Here is a 17,853-nt window from a genome sequence, read left to right as displayed (position 1 = left end):
TGATTGTTGCTCAACAAGGGACTAGTCTTTAGCATCGCTGAGATTGGCCATCATGGACGTCACATCAGATTGGATTCTCATCAAGGATGATGGGTGTACTTTGATCCCCTCTCAGGAGCCCTGATTGTTGCTCAGCAGGGGACTAGTCTTTAGCATCGCTGAGACTGGCCATCATGGACGTCATGTCAGACTGGATTTCAGGGTGAGGTTTCACTTGATCAACAGTTGAGTGTCCATTGGCAGCTTGTTAGAGTGGTAGGCTCTTTCCAAAGGAGATCATGTGTCGACCCTGTTTTCACTACTGAGGAAGCTCCACATTGGAGACTATGGATTTGGCAGGGCAAGCCCCTTGTTTAGCTGGACTAGGATCCTTGAGAGTGGCACTGGCCTTCGTGGAGTGATGATGGAGCCCCTCTTATCCTTTTTTGAGTACACAATCTCCGTGGGGAGGAGGCTTCACTTGCGAGTCCGACATCCACCTCACCGTCCACGCCAGTCAAAGGTGTGGCAGTGTCACGTGCACATCTAACCCTATGTGTACGTGGACAAGCTACTTCATGACATGGATTCAGTTCAATTAGATTAGGAAGTGTTCTGGCACTTTTGTGAGTCTGTTCGCAGACCGTGCATTCCAGGCACTTAGAGTAGATACATATCCTCTGGTTGCACACAACATGACCATCAGAACCCATCAGGAGCATTTTTACAGTGCATAGACCTATTTTCCCTATTTTAGCCAATTTTCACTCATTACTTTTAAGTGACTTTTGTTGGGAACGAGGTAGGGCAAATTTGTCACAAAGTGATGACGTGGCTGTTCGCTATACACACACACCCTCTGCAGGAAACCCTAACCCTAACTGCAGAAAACCAGAAACCCTAATTTATTGACATGGCAGAGCTGACATGTGGCAGCTGCACGGACCCCCGCGAATTTCGGCATGATTTCCGGCAGCAGGGCGACAATTTTTTTTGACAGCTTTTGGGATGTTGCTTTTTCCTACGCATATTGGGAGAGAGAGAAAAGCCTTTTGCTTTATTTTATTAAGCAAGAGAGAGAGAGAGAGAGAGGGGGGGAGAGAGAGAAAACCCTTGCTTTATTTTTCTATTGGCTTAGAGAGCTTGTGGAAAGCAAGAAGCCTTTGGGGCTCTGGTTTTGGCATCCCTTATAACTTTAAATATGTGAGCAGGCCTCTCACAACTTAGAGCATCAGAGTCTGAGTGTGAGCGTCTGCCCGCAGTCTTGTACTTTGAACTCAGATTAATACAAAAGAAATACCTAAAGGGACGCCAGTCTTTGGGGTCATTATCTCTAGGCACGGAATTCCATCGGGCCAGTGTCGAATAAAATTGTGAACTGTGAACTGTTTTGAAGTGGTTATTTGGTGCTGTCGCGGTAGATTCTTGACTTGGAGTGTCCAAGTCTGTTACAGTGGTATTAGAGCACGACCGATTTCTCTTCTACGGGAAATCCGATCCCAATTTTTTTTTCTGCGGCACCTATGGCTTCAGGCAAAGATCAGTCGACTCCCTCTGCATCCGCCTCGGCCTACTCAGGCGGAGTGTCAACGATTGATCGGCGACGCAACAAAGATGATGCTTAATTTTGCCAAGGACTCGAAAATGGCAAAATATATGAGCAAGACCTCTTTGGAAGAAGTGCACGCTCAGTGGCAGAAAACCACACCTCAAAACCCGCTCTCAAGAAACCTCCTGCTTCCAAGAAGTATACAGAGAAGGAATTATTGCTCAGCTTTTTGACGCGCAAAACAAAGCTGAAAAGCACGGCAAAAAGCAGAAGAAAGGCATTGACTCCCCGGGCTATTTGGGTCGTCACTTGAAAAGGCAAAGAAACAGAAGAAGCGTGTTGGATTTGAAGAAGTACCCAATTCTTCTTCTTCTTCTTCTTTTGACAGTTCTTCTAGCTCATCTGACTCGAGCGAAGAAGACCGAAAAGGCAAAAAGCGAAGCAAGAAGCAACGCTTCGGAAAGGGCAAGAAAAAGGCAAAGAATTTTGAATCTTGCTCCGCGAGTGACAGTTCTACAGAGGACTCGTCTACAGACAGTTTAGACTCTAATGGGAGCAACTTTTATGCAAAGAAGAAGAATTTTTACAAAGCCAACCAGTATGACTTTCTGGAAGACAAAAGCAAGAAAGTCCAAGAGTTTAACGAAGGTGGACAATCAATTAAATTTGACACGTTTTCTGGTTATAGAGATGCTTCGAAGGCTTTGTCTTTTGTACAACAGTTTGACATTGCTTTCGCGGGAGGACGTTACTCAGAGCACTCTAAGATTTGGAGAGCTGCCTCTTACTTTAAGGGGAATGCTTGAACTTGGTGGTCCACGCTTCTATTAAGCAAGATTGCGCCAATTAAATGGCTGAAATTCAAGAGGCTTTTTATTTCTTCTTGGTTGACTCGAGAGTATGAACGTGATATACGAACTGCTTGGAACCATCTTCGGATGACCAAGAAGGATCAGTGAACGCTTATTGCGAGAGCTTCTGGAGCTCTTTTCTACCCGCCTCTTCATTTAAGAACATCTCGTTCAAGGAACAGATTGAGCGGTTTACCTTGGGTCTACCTACAGAGATTTGAGATCACTGCTTGGAATAGAAGTCAGCTTCTATTAAGGAGTTAACGAGTCATGCAAAATGGGGTTTTGCCATCCACTCTGGTAGTCTGGCTGACCCCTCCTATGAGATCATGACATAAAGAGCTGAACAGACTTCGATAATGAAAGTAGAAAGAGAAAGAGCAACTTAGAAAAGAAAGATGCACGACCCAAGCTTACTCCTCACGAGCGGGCTCGCTTCATCAGGGAGGGGAAGTGGGGAAACCGGACATATCTCCGTGAAGTGCCCTAAAAAGAAAGGCACAAAAAGAACAGAATGACAAGGACGACGAAAGGCCTCAGAGTTCGAGAGCAGCTGAGGAACGTAGAAGAAAAGGCAAGATGAAAACAAGACTGGTTCCAGATTGCGTGGGTATTGATCCCAGTACGTTGGACGAGAGTACAGAACTTTGCCAAGCTTGGTGCAAAGTGAAAGACCAAGAAGCCCTGATCTTCTTTGATGGAGGAGCCAAGGCCAACTTCGTTTCACCGGAATTGGCGACACGGCTCGAGATGTCACAAAGTGATGACGTGGCGGACAACAAAAACCCTAATTTCTGTCAGAAACCCTAAAATTCCTGCAAACCCTAATTTTTGCCAGAAACCCTAATTTCCAGCAATCGCGGAGGCGGATTTTTTTTTTTTTTGGTGGAAAATGATGAGCGACGCAAATTTCGCTTTTTCTCTACTTAAATGAGAAAGAGAGAGAGAATGCTTTTGCTTTCATGTTTTGACTCTCTGTGAGAGAGAGAGAGCAATTGCTTTTTTGATTTGAAGCTTTTGGGGCTCTGCTTTTGGGCATCCCTTGTAACCTTTAAATTAGTGGTGAGGGCCTCACTTCTCAGGGCATGTGGATGTAGAGTCTGAGAGTGAAACCCTAACCGCTCTTTTGTACTGTGATGATTGATTAATATAAAAAGAAATACCGAAAGGGGCGCCAGTCTTTGGGGCCAATATCTCTAGGCACGGAACTCCGCCGGGCCAGTGCAAATCTATTGTGATCTGTGAATTGTTTTGAAGTGGTTATTTGGTGCTGTCGCGGTTGATTCTTGACTTGGAGTGTCTAAGTCTGTTACAGTGGTATCAGAGCACGGCCGATTTCTCTTCTATGGGAAATCCGATCCCCGAATTTTTTTCCGCGGCACCTATGGCTTCAGGCAATGATCAGTCGACTCCTTCTGCATCTGGAGATGCGGGCTGGGATCACAACGAAGATTCAGACAGAGAGTATGGCCCGCCTCGGCCTACTCAGGCGGAGCAAAGAGAGATGGAGCGTCGTCAATTGATTGGCGTTGCAACAAAGATGATGCTCAATTTTGCCAAGGACCCGAAGATGGCAAAATATATGAACGAGACCTCTTTGGAAGAGGTACAGACGGAGTGGCAGAGAACCACAACACCACTCCCGAAACCCGCTCTCAAGAAACCTTCTGCCTCCAAGAAATATACGGAGAAGGAACTAGAGACCGTGGTTGATGCACGGATTGCTCAACTTTTCGACGTGCAAAAGAAAGGCAAAAAGCACGGCAAAAAGCAGAAGAAAGGCACTGACTTCCCGGGATATTTGGGTCGTCGGTTGACATTTGACAAGGCAAAGAAACGGAAGAAGCGTGTTCGATTTGAAGGAGTACCCAGTTCTTCTTCTTCTTCTTCTGACAGTTCTTCTAGCTCCTCGGATTAGAGCGAAGAAGACAGAAAAAGCAAAAAGCGAAGCAAGACACAAAGCTTCGGAAAGGGCAAGAAAAAGGCAAAGAAGGCTACATCTCACCCAGAGACTGACAGTTCTATTGAGGACTCGTCTACAGACAGCTCAGATTCCGATGACGGAAAGTTTTATGCGAACAAGAAGAATTTTTACAAAGCCAACCAGTATGACTTTCTCGAAGATAAAAGCAAGAAAGTCGGAGAGTTTAAGGAAGGTGGCCACTCGATCAAGTTTGATACTTTTTCAGGATACTCGGATGCTTCGAAGGCTGTGTCTTTTTTCAGCAGTTTGACATCGCTTTCGTGGGAGGACGCTATTCAGAGCACTCCAAGATTCAGAGAGCTGCCTCTTACTTTAAGAGGAATGCTCGTACTTGGTGGTCCACGCTTCTTTTAAACAAGACTGCGCCAGTTAAATGGCTGAAATTTAAGAAGCTTTTTATTTCTTCTTGGTTGACGCAAGAATATGAACGAGATATACGAGCTGCTTGGAACCATCTTCGGATGACCAAGAAAGATACAATCAATGCTTATTGTGAAAGATTCTGGAGCTCTTTTCTACCCGCCTCTTCATTCAAGAAGATCTCATTCAGAGAACAGATTGAGCGGTTTACCTTGGGTCTACCTACAGAGATCCGAGATCACTGCTTGGAACAGAAGTCAGCTTCTATTTAGGAGTTGATGAGTCATGCGAAGCGGGGCTTTGCCATTCACTCTGGCAGTCTGACCTACCCCACAGATGAGGCCATGACACAACGAGCCGAACAGACTTCTGGGAATGAAAGAAGAATGAAAAAGAGCAACCCAGAGAAAAAAAAAGGATGCACGACCCAAGCTTACTCCTGAGGAGAGAGCTCCCTTCATGAGAGAGGGGAAGTGCTTTGGATGCGGGGAACATGGACATATTTCCGCGAAGTGCCCTGATAAGGCACAGAAAGAACAGAATGATAAAGACGACGACAGGTCTGAGAGTTCGAGAGCAGCTGAGGAATGTGGCAGAAAAGGCAGATAGAAAAGCAGAACTGGTACCACATGGCGTGGAACCTGCACCGAATCTAATGAATGAAAGTACAAACTTTGCCGCTTTCGGGGCAAAGTGAAGGATCAGGAAGCTCTTTTGAAGGAGCCAAGGCCAACTTCTTTTCACTTGGAATTGGCGGCTCGATTTGGAACTACGCCCGACAGACTGACGCCACATGCGGAGGTAGTTCGACTGGCACCCGGATGGGATGTTGCCATTACACCGAGCATTGGCAAACTTTGTTTGCAATGATAGGGGTGTTCAAGGCATGCGAGTGACGTTCTACTCGGGATCCCTTGGTACCACAAGAACTACGCCGTGGTTGACTACCGGGTCGAGAAAGCGACTTTGATAAATGAAGGGCTTAGAGATTGTACTTGATGAACTTCAGTTTTCTTACTCATTCTTTTGGGAGAACTGAACGATGGATAAAGGTTGAATATGTTTTGACCTGAAGAAAAGAACGCCAAGATTTTTTTCTCCACGCTCATGCCGATTGCTTTTGAGAGGGCCTGAAGATCATACCATTGATCTGATATCTGGAAGCACGCCACCGAATCGGCCACCTTATCGTGTGAGCCGAGTACAGAATGGAAAGATTATGAACTCAGTGAAAGACCTCTTGGAAAAGGGTCTTGTCCAGCCTAGTACTTCACCGTATTGCTCTCCAGTGTTGTTGGTTTTGAAGAAAGACGGATCTTGGAGAATGTGCATCAATTATAGCACTCTCAACGAAATCACCATCAAGAACAGATTTCCGATTCCTAGGATCGATGATATACTCGACAGGTTACAGGGATCCTCGTGCTTTAGCAGGATTGACTTGAAGAGTGGATATCATCAGATCAGGATAGCGCCAGGAGATGTCTACAAGACAGCTTTTCGGACGACTTTTGGGTTATTTGAGTTTTTGGTGATGCCTTTTGGCTTAACCAATGCTCCTGCGACATTTAACCGGATGATGGACATGATTTTTCGAGAGTACAGGCTATTTGTTGGCACTTTCTTTGACGACATCATTGTTTTCTCCAAGAATGAGGCAGAACACAAAGATCATCTGCTTCAAGTCTTTCAGGCATTACGAGATCACACATTAGTGATTAATGCTAAGAAAAGTGAATTTTTCCTACCAGAGATACATTTTTTTGGGATACATTGTGTCAACAACAGGAGTGCAGATGAACCCGGCCAAGATAGAGACTATCTGTGATTGGCCCGATTTGAGGAATGTCCATGAAGTTAGAAGCTTCTTGGGACTGTGTTCGTACTACAGGCGGTTCATACGAAAGTTTGCAGAGGTTGCTTCCCCTTTGGATACCTTGACACAGAAAGGAGTACCTTTTTCGTGGGGACCCACAGAGGTGACTGCCTTTCGGACATCGAAAGAGAAATTCACTACAGGACCAGATTTGACTTTGCCGGACTTGCAAAAGTCATTTGAAGTATTTTGTGATGCTTGTGGTCGTAGTCTGGGTGCGGTCTTGATGCAAGAAGGCCATGTCATAGCTTACGAGAGCCGTTTGTTCTCTAGGCCGGAGATGACAGCACAGATCTATGGGAAAGAGCTTTTGGCGGTTATCCACGCTCTTACTCAGTGGCGGCATTACCTACTCGGAGCGGATTTTACTGTCTTTACAGACCATCAGAGTTTGCGCTACTTCTTGTCACAGAAGCAGCTTTCGGAAAAGCAGATGCGGTGGGTGAACATCTTGTCACAGTTCCACTTCCAGATTGTCCATGTGCAGGGATAGAAGAATGTGGTGGTAGATGCTTTGTCTCGAAAACCGTTGGTTCTGGCTATTTCCGCGATACATCATAGGAGCTTCGAGGATATGGTCGATCAGTGTGCCACAGATACAGATTTTGCAGATATTTTCACACGGATACAGGATGGGGAGACAGTAGCTGGATACTCCCTTCGGGGATACTCCCTTCGGGAAGGCTACTTGATGAAAAAGACTATGTTGTGCGTTACACAACCGTTGAGGGAAAAGGTTATGACTGATTGCCACTGTCCACCTTTTACGGGTCACCGCGGCATTGCTACCACCATGAAAGGGGTAGAGAGAGATTTCTTTTGGCGGAGACTGAAGAAGGATGTGGAAGAGTTTGTGTGCAGTTGCTTGGTATGCCAGAAGGTCAAGTTTGACAGGCATAAGGCACAGGGATTGTTACAGCCTTTACCCATACCCACCCGCCCTTGGGAAAATATTGAAATGGATTTCATTTTTTTGATCTCCCGAGAATACAGAATGATCACGATGATTTTCCGATTACATGGCACGTCTGAGACAATTCTCTCCGACAGAGACCCCAGATTTATGAGTTGGTTTTGGAAGGCAATTTGGGAGAACATTGGCACGCAGTTGCAGTTCTCGTCATCGTTCCACTTGCAGACTGACGGGCAATCTGAGATTGCCAATTCAGTGATTTTAGATTTATTGAAGTCTTGTATCTCGCATCAGAAGACTCAATGGGAAAAGAACTTACCTTTGGTGGAATTTGCCTACAATAACACGATACACTCTTCGACGGGGAAGACGCCATGTGAGATTGTTGAAACTGCTACGAAGGTTTCATCCTTCCTGAGCACGAAAGATTAGAAATTTGAAGCGGACGAATATTTGCGAGATTTGGATACGGCTTTTGCCAAGGTTCGCGAGACTTTGCACGAGTCTCAAGAACGACAGAAAAAGGCAGCGGATCGCTATCGTCGCGATTGGAAACTGAAGGAGGATGATTGGGTGCTCTTACTTTTGAGTATGTGATACTACGGACCTTTCCAGATTACTGACAAGATAAATGACGTCTCCTTCCGATTGAAACTGCCAGATACTTGGAGGATTCACAATGCATTGCATGTGAGTCTCTTGAAACCTGTTAAGGGTGATGTGCCTGATGATGGGGAGCCTGATGAGCAACCCAAAGTGGAAGAAAACGAGGAGATCCTTGTTCCTGAACAGATTTTGGCACATAATGATACGAAGAAAGGTAAAGTCCGAAGGCGGTTCTTGGTTAAGTTCAAGAACTTTCCTGCATTTGATGCGAAGTGGATGGAGGAGGAGGACCTAGCAGATACTCCTCGGATTGTGAAACTTTACCTCGATGTTTTGGTTTAGCATAGTCTACTCCAAACGGAACCCAGAATTCAGCTTGGCAGGAGATCTGGTGCAGTGGGATGCACAAGAGGGGAGTCACTCCACTCCTTTGTCAACAGATGCCTCGATTTTGATACTAAAGTCACTGATGTCTCTTTGGGCTTGAGGGATACTGAGAACTGATAGTATTCTGCTGGATGACTTTATGAAATGGAATTCCTGATTATGATACTGATTTGTTCTTGACTTCTTGTGAGTGCAGGAACTGATAGCCGAAATGACTACAGCATTTTGGTCTGATTGATCTCGAATAGACATGGTTGCAATAGGGGTTAGTCAATCGGACATTGTTGAGGTCCCGATTGGACCTAGATGTGATTGCTAGCTACATTGCCGATAAATCATGGTCTAAGATCCGAATGAATGTTTAATGTCATGTGATGTCTGGTGATGTCTTGTGATGTCGTGTGATGTGACTGTCGATTTTGTACATGTGCTAGATGTGTGTTCCCAGTACGTAGGTACTAACAGTGAGTGTCTGCTAAGACGGTTTATGGCTTTTGTCGGTTTGGCAGGCGTAATCGCGGTCGATTACAATGCTTTCAAGAGGGGGGTATGTCACAAAGTGATGAGGTGGCGGACAGCAAAAACTCTAAAATTCTTGCAAACCCTAATTTTTGCCAAAAACCCTAATTTCCAGAAATTGCGGAGGCTGATTATTAATAATAATATATATATATTTTTTTGGAAAATGATGAGCGACGCAAATTTCGCTTTTTCTCTACTTAAATGAGAAAGAGAGAGAGAATGCTTTTGCTTTCATGTTTTGACTCTCTGTGAGAGAGAGAGAGCAATTGCTTTTTGATTTGAAGCTTTTGGGGCTCTGCTTTTGGGCATCCCTTGTAACCTTTAAATTAGTGGTGAGGGCCTCACTTCTCAGGGCATCTGGACGCAGAGTCTGAGAGTGAAACCCTAACCGCTCTTTTGTACTTTGATGATTGATTAATATAAAAAGAAATACCGAAAGGGGCGCCAGTCTTTGGGGCCAATATCTCTAGGCACGGAACTCCGCCGGGCCAGTGCAAATCTATTGTGATCTGTGAATTGTTTTGAAGTGGTTATTTGGTGCTGTCGCGGTTGATTCTTGACTTGGAGTGTCCAAGTCTATTACACGAGATCACTCCCGATCGGATGGGACCGCTTGCGGAGGGAGTTCTAGCGGCACCCGGCAGGGACGTAGCCATTACGCTTGTCATTGGCAAACGGTTGCATTGTGAGGGGTATTTGGGACATGAGGACTTTTACATAATGCCTTTGGAAGGTTGTGATATTCTCTTGGGAATTCCCTGGTACCACAAGAACAACACCGTGGTCGACTATGGGGCGAGGAAAGCAACATTGACCACAGAGAAGGGCAGAACCATTGTACTTGACATTAAACTTAAGGGCGAGTCTATCTCTTTTGTATCCGCTTCGGCCATTTCAAAGTTAATGAAATCCAGTCTGTTTGTTTACTCGATCTTTTTAAAAGAGTTGAGTGATGAGGATAGGACAAATATGTCTGAACTTGATAAAGAACGCCAAGATTTTCTCCACTCTCATGCCGATTGCTTCTCAGATGGCCTGCCAGGCGAGTTACCACGTGCTCGTCTTGAAGATCATACCATTGATATGATACCTAGAAGCACACCACAGAAGCGGCCACCTTATTGTGTGAGCCGAGCACAGAACGAAGAGATTATGAACCAAGTGAAAGACCTCTTGGAAAAGGGTCTTGTCCAGCCTAGTATTTCACCGTGTTGCTCTCTAGTGTTGTTGGTTTTAAAAAAAGACGGATCTTGGAGAATGTGCATCGATTATAGAGCTCTCAACAAAATCACCATCAAGAACAGATTTCCGATTTCTAGGATCGATGATATACTCGACAGATTATAGGGATCCTTGTGTTTTAGCAGGATTGATTGTAGAGTGGATATCATCAGATCAGAATCGCGCGAGGAGATGTCTACAAGACAGGCTTTCGGACGACTTTTGGGTTATTTGATTTTTTGGTGATGCCTTTTGGCCTAATGCTCCTGCGACATTTAATCTAATGATGGACATGAGTTTTCGAGAGTACAGTCTATTTCTTGGCACTTTCTTTGACGATATCATTGTTTTCTCCAAGAATGAGGCAGAACATAAAGATCATCTGCTTCAGGTCTTTCAGGCATTACGAGATCACAAGTTAGTGATTAATGCAAAGAAAAGTGAATTTTTCCTACCAGAGATACACTTTTTGGGACACATTGTCTTAGCTGTAGGAGTGCAGATGGATCCGGCCAAGATAGAGACTATTCGTGATTGGCCCGATTTGAAGAATGTCCATGAAGTTAGAAGCTTCTTGGGATTGTGTTCGTACTTTTTTTTTTTTTCCTGAGAAAAGGATCCTTCTATTAGTTAATGAAAACGGCCCGTAGGGCTACAACCATCTCTGCAAGAGAGGACTACATCAAACATGATGGGGAGACTCTCCCAATGAAAGAACAACATATATACAATGAGGCTAAATCAAGAGATGGGAGGAGGGAAGAGCCACACAGGTGGTTGGTAGTGCCATCTGAGCACACCCTGGACACTGGTGAAGAAAGGCCCAGGGCTCCAGAGTCGAAGGAAAGCCTCGCGGCGCCCTCGCATGCGGTCGGAGCTGCCCTGTAGTCCCTCTAGCTGTCCTCTGAGAGTATGGATCAGCTCTAGCCAAAAGTCACGAACAGTCTCTGCTGGTGGCACAGAGCGTGCCTCAAAAATGCTGAAACAGCGGGCCCGCCAGATGAACCAGAGTGTCAGGCCACTGATGAGCTCCCAACACTCCTCTCTCTCACTGCACTACTCCTGAGGAGTAAGCTTTGTAGCAGGTTGGAGTGTTAGGTCGCCCCCCCTGTATCACTATCATCCTGCTGGTGGAAGATAGCTCAAACTGAAGTGCCGGGCCCGTGAGAGTGGACCAAGCCGCTGCCCCCCAAGTGTACTGTCTAGCCGTGGAGAGAGTAGGCATCAGCCGAAGAACTTGTAGCCACACCTGCTGGGCCAAGGGACAGTCCCAAAGACAATGACGCTGACTCTCCACCAACTGGTCACAGGCTGCACATGCGGTTGAGAGACCACTATGCACAAGCCAACTCCCTACAGCTGTAGCTCTGTGTGCAACCAGCCACTAAAACAAAGTGACACGCCTCGGCTGTCTGGAGTCCCACAGCCTCTGCCAAAAGGCTGCCAAGAACTCGACTGTGAGGCCCTCCTCCTGCCAATGACGTGCTGCAGCTGGGAGGGCCTATATGTGTGCTGCGAGTATATGACGTCCAAGCCGAACAGTGTACTGAAAGAAGGGGACTCCTGGGTGGTCTGCAGAAGAGAAGGGGTCCCTCCATAGCCACTCACCAGGATCCCACTGTACTCGTGCCAGTGGACAGCACTCCCAAGCCCAAAGCCTCCGGTGACCAGTCTCAAGAGCTGCTGGGTCAGGGTCTATGACGCAAGTCCTCCCACAGATGCCCACAACTCGGATCCTCTGAAAACAACACTCTGCTACCTGCGGGGCCTCTACTGCAACTCGCTGTAATCGTCCCCCACCCTGAAGCTCGAAGAACAGGGCTAGGATTGTCTCTGAGCAGGCCCTGACTGAAATGAGAACCTCGAGTCGTGTGAAGGCTCCCATCCACCGGGGTGCTACTGGCTCGAGAGACGTGAGCAGCGTCACCATGAAACGCGTTTCGATAGGTCGGGACAGGTGAAACGTTTCGGGCCTTGAAACATTTCGCTCAGCAAATGAAACACAAGCCGTTTCACTAACAACAAGTTACCGCAGTTTTAGTTTCAAAGTTGCTAAACACACTTTTCGGTCTCACGTTTCACTGTGCTCTAATTTTGGACTGAAACGTTTCGTGGTGAAACACCACGTTTCAGGGTGAAACGTTTCGCGGTTACGCTGGTGTCACGTGAGCCACTCAGCTGGAACTGACTCTGAGATGTCCTGACACATGCTCTGCACCCCTCTCATGCCCTGCAGCTGGTAACCCTGTATCTCCTCTGTCAAACCTGTGAACTCTAGCCAGTCACCTAGAGAGCGCGCTGGACCTGCTGCCATGGGACCCCAGGAAACATGCGGTCGACTACCAACCAAGTGGCCTCTCTGAGTGCTAACCATGGGGTTCCAGACGAGGGGCTGCCGTAGGTGCTCCTCCGTGCACATCGGCTGTCGCTGCTCTAGGCCACGCTGTAAGAGCTCCCAAGAACGAAGCAAACTCACAGGGAAGCGGTCCTCCAGTCTCCTGCTCAAACCAACTCGGCGCATCTCTGTAAAGATCCATCTGGTCGAAGGTTGCCAAGGGCCTCCTGACTGAGGCACCCTGGAACGAAGCCTCTGCAACAAGAACTCCTTCCAGGGCTCCTCACCTGGAAGAAGTCCTCTTACTATGAACTTCCCTAGAAGGGCTCTGCTTTGCTATGCTGGATCAATGATCCCAAGCCCTCTCTGAGAACAAGGAAGCGTGATGACCGACCAAGCCACCTTGGCTCGGGCCATCTGAGTGTCACGTCCTGACCAAAGGAAGTTCCTGATCAGCCTCTCTACCTGGTTGATACAAGAACTCGAGAAGATTCAGCAGGAAGTGATGTACCTACCACATAGTCGCCAGCAGCACCTGGTTGGCAACTACTATTCTACCAGCCAACGACGACAGACGTGCTGAGCTCCAATGTAACAGCTTTCTCCTGATGGACAGGAGAAGAGGAGCAATCTGCTGCTCGGGAGACAAGTCCAAACCAACCTGACAACCCAAGTATCGAGCTGCAGTCCTTGGGGGAATCCACCTGAAACCCTCTCCTGGCATCCAATCTGGCATAGGAGCACTACCAACCGAGAAAGCCACTGTCTTTTTCCAGTTGATCAGTGCGTCGGATGCACTACAGAAGGTCTCCAGAGCCTGCTCACATCTGTGAAGATTGGCCTCCTGGCCATCTAAGTACAAGGCTGAATCATCGGCAAACTCAGCGTCCAGTAGCTCCTCTCCCCGAATAGGGAGTGCTAAGCCCCTCAGACCAACCTGCTGTGACACCAAAAATCTGCTCATCGCCTCCGCATAGAACAGAAAGAGAAAGGGGGCCAGAGGACAGCCCTGTCTGACCGAGCGTGTGAGCATGAAGCGCTCACCTCTCCCCCCTGCCAAAAGCACCTGACTGTGAGCCTGTCTGTACAAAGCTGACACCCCTCTGATCCAAGCATCTGAGAAGCCCATCCTCCAAAGAGTGCCCTCTAGAAAGTCCCAGTCAACTCGGTCGTAGGTCTTCTCAAAATCGAGAAGAAGAATCACAAGGTCCTCACCACGGAGCCGTGCCAAAGTAGAAGCCTCCCAAAAAGTAAAGATGTTGTCAAGGATATTGCGTTCCTTGACAAAACCTGTCTGAGTCCCATGTATAAGGCTCTCTAGAAGTGGCTGAATCCTCAAACTCAGAGCCTTGGCAAGAATTTTGTAGGCTGAGTTGAGGATGGTGATGGGGCGCCACTGCCGAATCTCATCCAAGGAGCCACCCTCCTTGGGAATGAGGTAGATCAAGCCCTCACTCATGCTGTCCGGCATCACTCCTGTGTGCAAAATGTACTGAAAAGCACTACAAAGATCTGGGCCAAGTAGGTCCCAGTACTCCAAGAAGAAGCTAGGAGTCAACCCATCCTCTCCTGGACAGCTACCACGAGGGAGGGCCCTCAGAGCTGTGTGCAACTCCTCAAGGTGAAGTGGCATCTCTAGCCTCTGGCGCATCTCCTCTGTCACAAGACAAGGCATCTGTGCCCAAACCTGCTCCCTGCATGCATCCTGCCGCTCTGATTGAGCCTTAGTGACTGAGGCTCAGTCGAGAGTAACTCACAGTAAAAGTCAGTAGCGACTGCACGCATATCCTCGGGCTCACAAGCAACTGACCCATCGGGCCTCCTCAATTGACTGACCTTTGCATGTGAGTGCCGAGGCCCCACTGTCTCAAAAAAAGCACCAGTCACTCTGTCACCCACCTGAGTCCACTGAGATGCCTGTCGGTGGAAGGCAAACTCATGACGCCTCTCCTCTGTGCTAGCAAGCTCCTGTCGAGCCTGCTGTAACTGATCCTCCAACCATGGACTGTCTGGGTGCTGCTCTTGCAGCCTCTGTAGTGAAGCAATGTCGACGCTGCTCCGTCTCTCTCGCTGGAGCTCAGCGAGTTAGAGACTCCTGAAGAAAAAAGTGGCCGAGCTGAGCTAGGCACCACTCTGTCTGTTGGTGAATCCTGTCTGTCCATGCCCTCTGTCCAGAGAGCCTCTACCCTCTCTCTGAGTGCTGAGTCCAACAAGACCCTCTCTGGGATGCGGAGCATCGTGCTCCCACTCCTCTGCGTGTCTGCCACTGTCAGGATCACTGGTGCATGGTCCGAGAAGAAGTCCTTGCCAGGATGCCCACGGAACCCCCCATGTCATTGAAGTGGTCACTAGTGTAGAAGCGATCTATGCGCGATAGATTCACTCATCCCACTCTGCGGTCCGATCTAGAGAAGGTAAGACTGTCTGGGGGCCTCACAAAACCAGAGTGCTGCCATGTATCCGAGACTCTCAAAGTCATACAAAACCTCTCCCAAGCTGCCAACTCGACTCTATGCACAGTAGCATGGCTGCCACCAATCCTGTCAAAAGGGTCCTCCAACATGTTGAAATCCCCTCCTATACACCAATGATCGGCCTGTGGTGGCAAAGACTCAACAATCTGTGACCAAAACTCTACACGAGCACTCGCCACATTGGGCGCATAGATGTTCAGGAAGCCCACCAGGCCACCCTGAACCTGCATAGTAATCCACTGAGCCCTGCATGGCACAATAATCCCTCTGCCCACAATGGCCTGCTGCAGTGAGTCCGCAATAGTCATACATACCCCTCCCTGGATGCCTCCAGGTCCAAAAGCAGCTGACCAAAAAGTATCATAACGTCCATGCAAAATCTGACCACAACGCTGAATGCGGCTCTCACACAGATGGTGCTCCTGAAACATGAGGAGATCAATCTCTCCTCCCACAAGGCAACGCTGAAGCTCCTGACGCAATTGGCCCTGCTGTCGCTGAAACTGGGGCCCACCTAGTCCCTGCACGTTCTATGAGACGATCCTCATGGGGAGCGAGAGAGAACAGATGCTGCTGCAGCAACAAGACGGGCTATCTTTGAGGCAGGCTTGGATGGGGAGTAATCCGCATCCAAGCGTCCTCTAGATAGGCGTGACTGCAGTGAGTGCCTAGCCCAAGCCCAAGCAAAGCGAGCCGTACGCAACGCAACCTCCTCTGTCCAGGAGTCCTCGTGAATGTATACATAGCAAGGCAAACACTGCGTATCAGCAAAGAAGTACACCACAATGTGCCTACATCCTGCTGAGTCTGGGGGTGTCACCACAAACTTGGCTAATGGCCACAAAGTCTGCAGCATATTTGTGACTCCAAGTTCTCCCATGTGGTGAGAGAACTCTAAGACTTGTGTATGTAGCCATCCCACCATTGAGTCAAGGGACCACTCTATATCGGCCCTACCACATAGGGGGAAGGAGAAACCAATTGTTGAGTCCAGGGCCTCTGTCCCCCTAGTGGCGAGGAACAAAACATGGACCCTGAAACAGGGTGCCTCATGGTCTGCTGCGGAATCGCCGAGAAAACGAGTGAACCTGTAGTCGAAGAAGTCCCAGCGGTGTCTGATGTCAATGCTCGTCAGACCACGAGGGATGGCTGCAAGGGAGGATGTCTGAATCTGCAGAGGGGGCCGCAAGAAGGGCTGACCCTCTCGCGCTAGGCGACTCGTGGCAAAGGCGCTGCCAAGAGATCTCCTAGCCGCCGGACTGGGACCAGTCTCCTGAGACGACTGAGGAACTCGAGCAGGAGGGGGGGGAGAGGGAGCTGGGGAGAGTGGAGGAGAAGAGGGGCAGGATGGGCGACACAGATAGAGGGGCGAGGTGGAGAGGCAACGAGAGCAGAAGGCGGGGAGGATGAGGCAAAGGGGGGGAACTCTTGGGGGGGGGGGGGGGGGGGGGGGGAGCGGCTGTCGAGGGAGAAGCGGAGGTGGAGGCTGGCGTAGGGATTTCCTCCTGCTCGAGAGGACCAAAACGGTTCCCCGTGGGAACCCACTGCTGCTGAGTAGGCACCTGAGGGCCACTAAGTGCCAGGCTGACGCTGTGGCCCCAGGCTCGGAGGGTGGCTTTGCATCTGTACGCTGTGCCGCTGGCTGTGGCTGCGGGCTAGCCCTGGTAGGCTGGGGCTGAGGCTGTGGTGCAGGTCGTGGCCTCCTCCGTGGACAGGCCTTTGCTAGATGGCCTATTTGTTGGAAAATGAAGCATTGGTTCGGGAGGCCCGAGTACTCCACACTCTGTCGAAACCAACCCCCACTAACCCGAGGTAAAAGGATAACCTTCGGGAGAGTGTGGGTATCTCTGACCAAAACTTGAATTGAGGGAATGCCAGCCGCCTTGGCAGCTACTGATGCTGCCGTGCGAGGTGTCTCCAGGACAGTCCCAATGGCGGAAAGAAGTGGTAGGTACTCTCTCCGTAAACCCGGAAATCGATCCTGGAAAGAAGTGGTAGGTACTCTCTCCGTAAACCCGGAAAGCAGACTGAGATGGGGATATCTGCCTCCTCTACTAGAACATCCGAAGCTGGGTCAAAACCATGTCGCCACTGTCGAAAGTGGGCACGTGAGGCTCGGATGGCCAGTGGACTCATAGCTATGACCTTGGACGCCATCTCGGAGGACTCAAACTCGATCTGATAGTACCCCCGTCCGAGAATCTGGACATCCAAAATCTTTCCCACCTCTACGAGAAGGCGGGCCTGGAGAAGGTCTCGCAGCTCTCCTCTGCTAGGTCGGGTGCCGAGAATCTTGCAGATGACCGAGGTCGCCTGCAATCGCTCTACCTCGGCGGCAAGGCTTGCTTGCTCTGTAGGCGAGAGAGCAAGTCGAATGGTGGGCTCAGCGGGGTCGGGCGAGGGGGCTTCTGGCGAGTCCCTCTGTGGCGAAGTTGGAGCCTCCAATTGTGTCTACTGCTGTGGCGTAAGAAGAGGACGACGACGGGAGGATGCTGCAAAAGGGCGCGTCAACACTGCTCCAAGGAGTTGAAACAAATGCCGAAGGTGCCGAATTTGCAGGGAGTAATCAAGGCGGATGGCCCAAATTGACGGGCGAACGGGCCGTCTCGGGGGGGGGGGGGGGGGGGTTTGAGATAGAACTGGCTGAGGCAAGCGGGCTAGCGACGAGAGAGCTGGGGCCGAGGGCGTGCGGCGGCAGCAAGGGCTGATGGCGGGCAGACGGGCTGGGACAGGGCAGCGCGAGGGGGGGGGGGGGCAGCGGGGGCTGAGTGCAGGCGGTAGGGGATAGGCGAGCAG

General features: G+C 49.2%; 1 protein-coding gene across 3 annotated transcripts in view; it reads left to right on the top strand.

The window, feature by feature from the left end:
• LOC147462054 (proteinaceous RNase P 2-like) overlaps positions 1-17,853 on the top strand; it is a 31,778-nt gene that overhangs the window by 2,728 nt on the left and 11,197 nt on the right. The window lies entirely within an intron of this gene.

Source organism: Adiantum capillus-veneris, chromosome 3 (genome assembly GCF_014529385.1).
Source record: "Adiantum capillus-veneris isolate H3 chromosome 3, ASM1452938v2, whole genome shotgun sequence".
In the NCBI taxonomy this organism is placed as follows: domain Eukaryota; kingdom Viridiplantae; phylum Streptophyta; class Polypodiopsida; order Polypodiales; family Pteridaceae; genus Adiantum; species Adiantum capillus-veneris.
The sequence above is the reverse complement of the archived record's forward strand: the minus strand, read 5'-3'. Positions and strand labels throughout refer to the sequence as shown.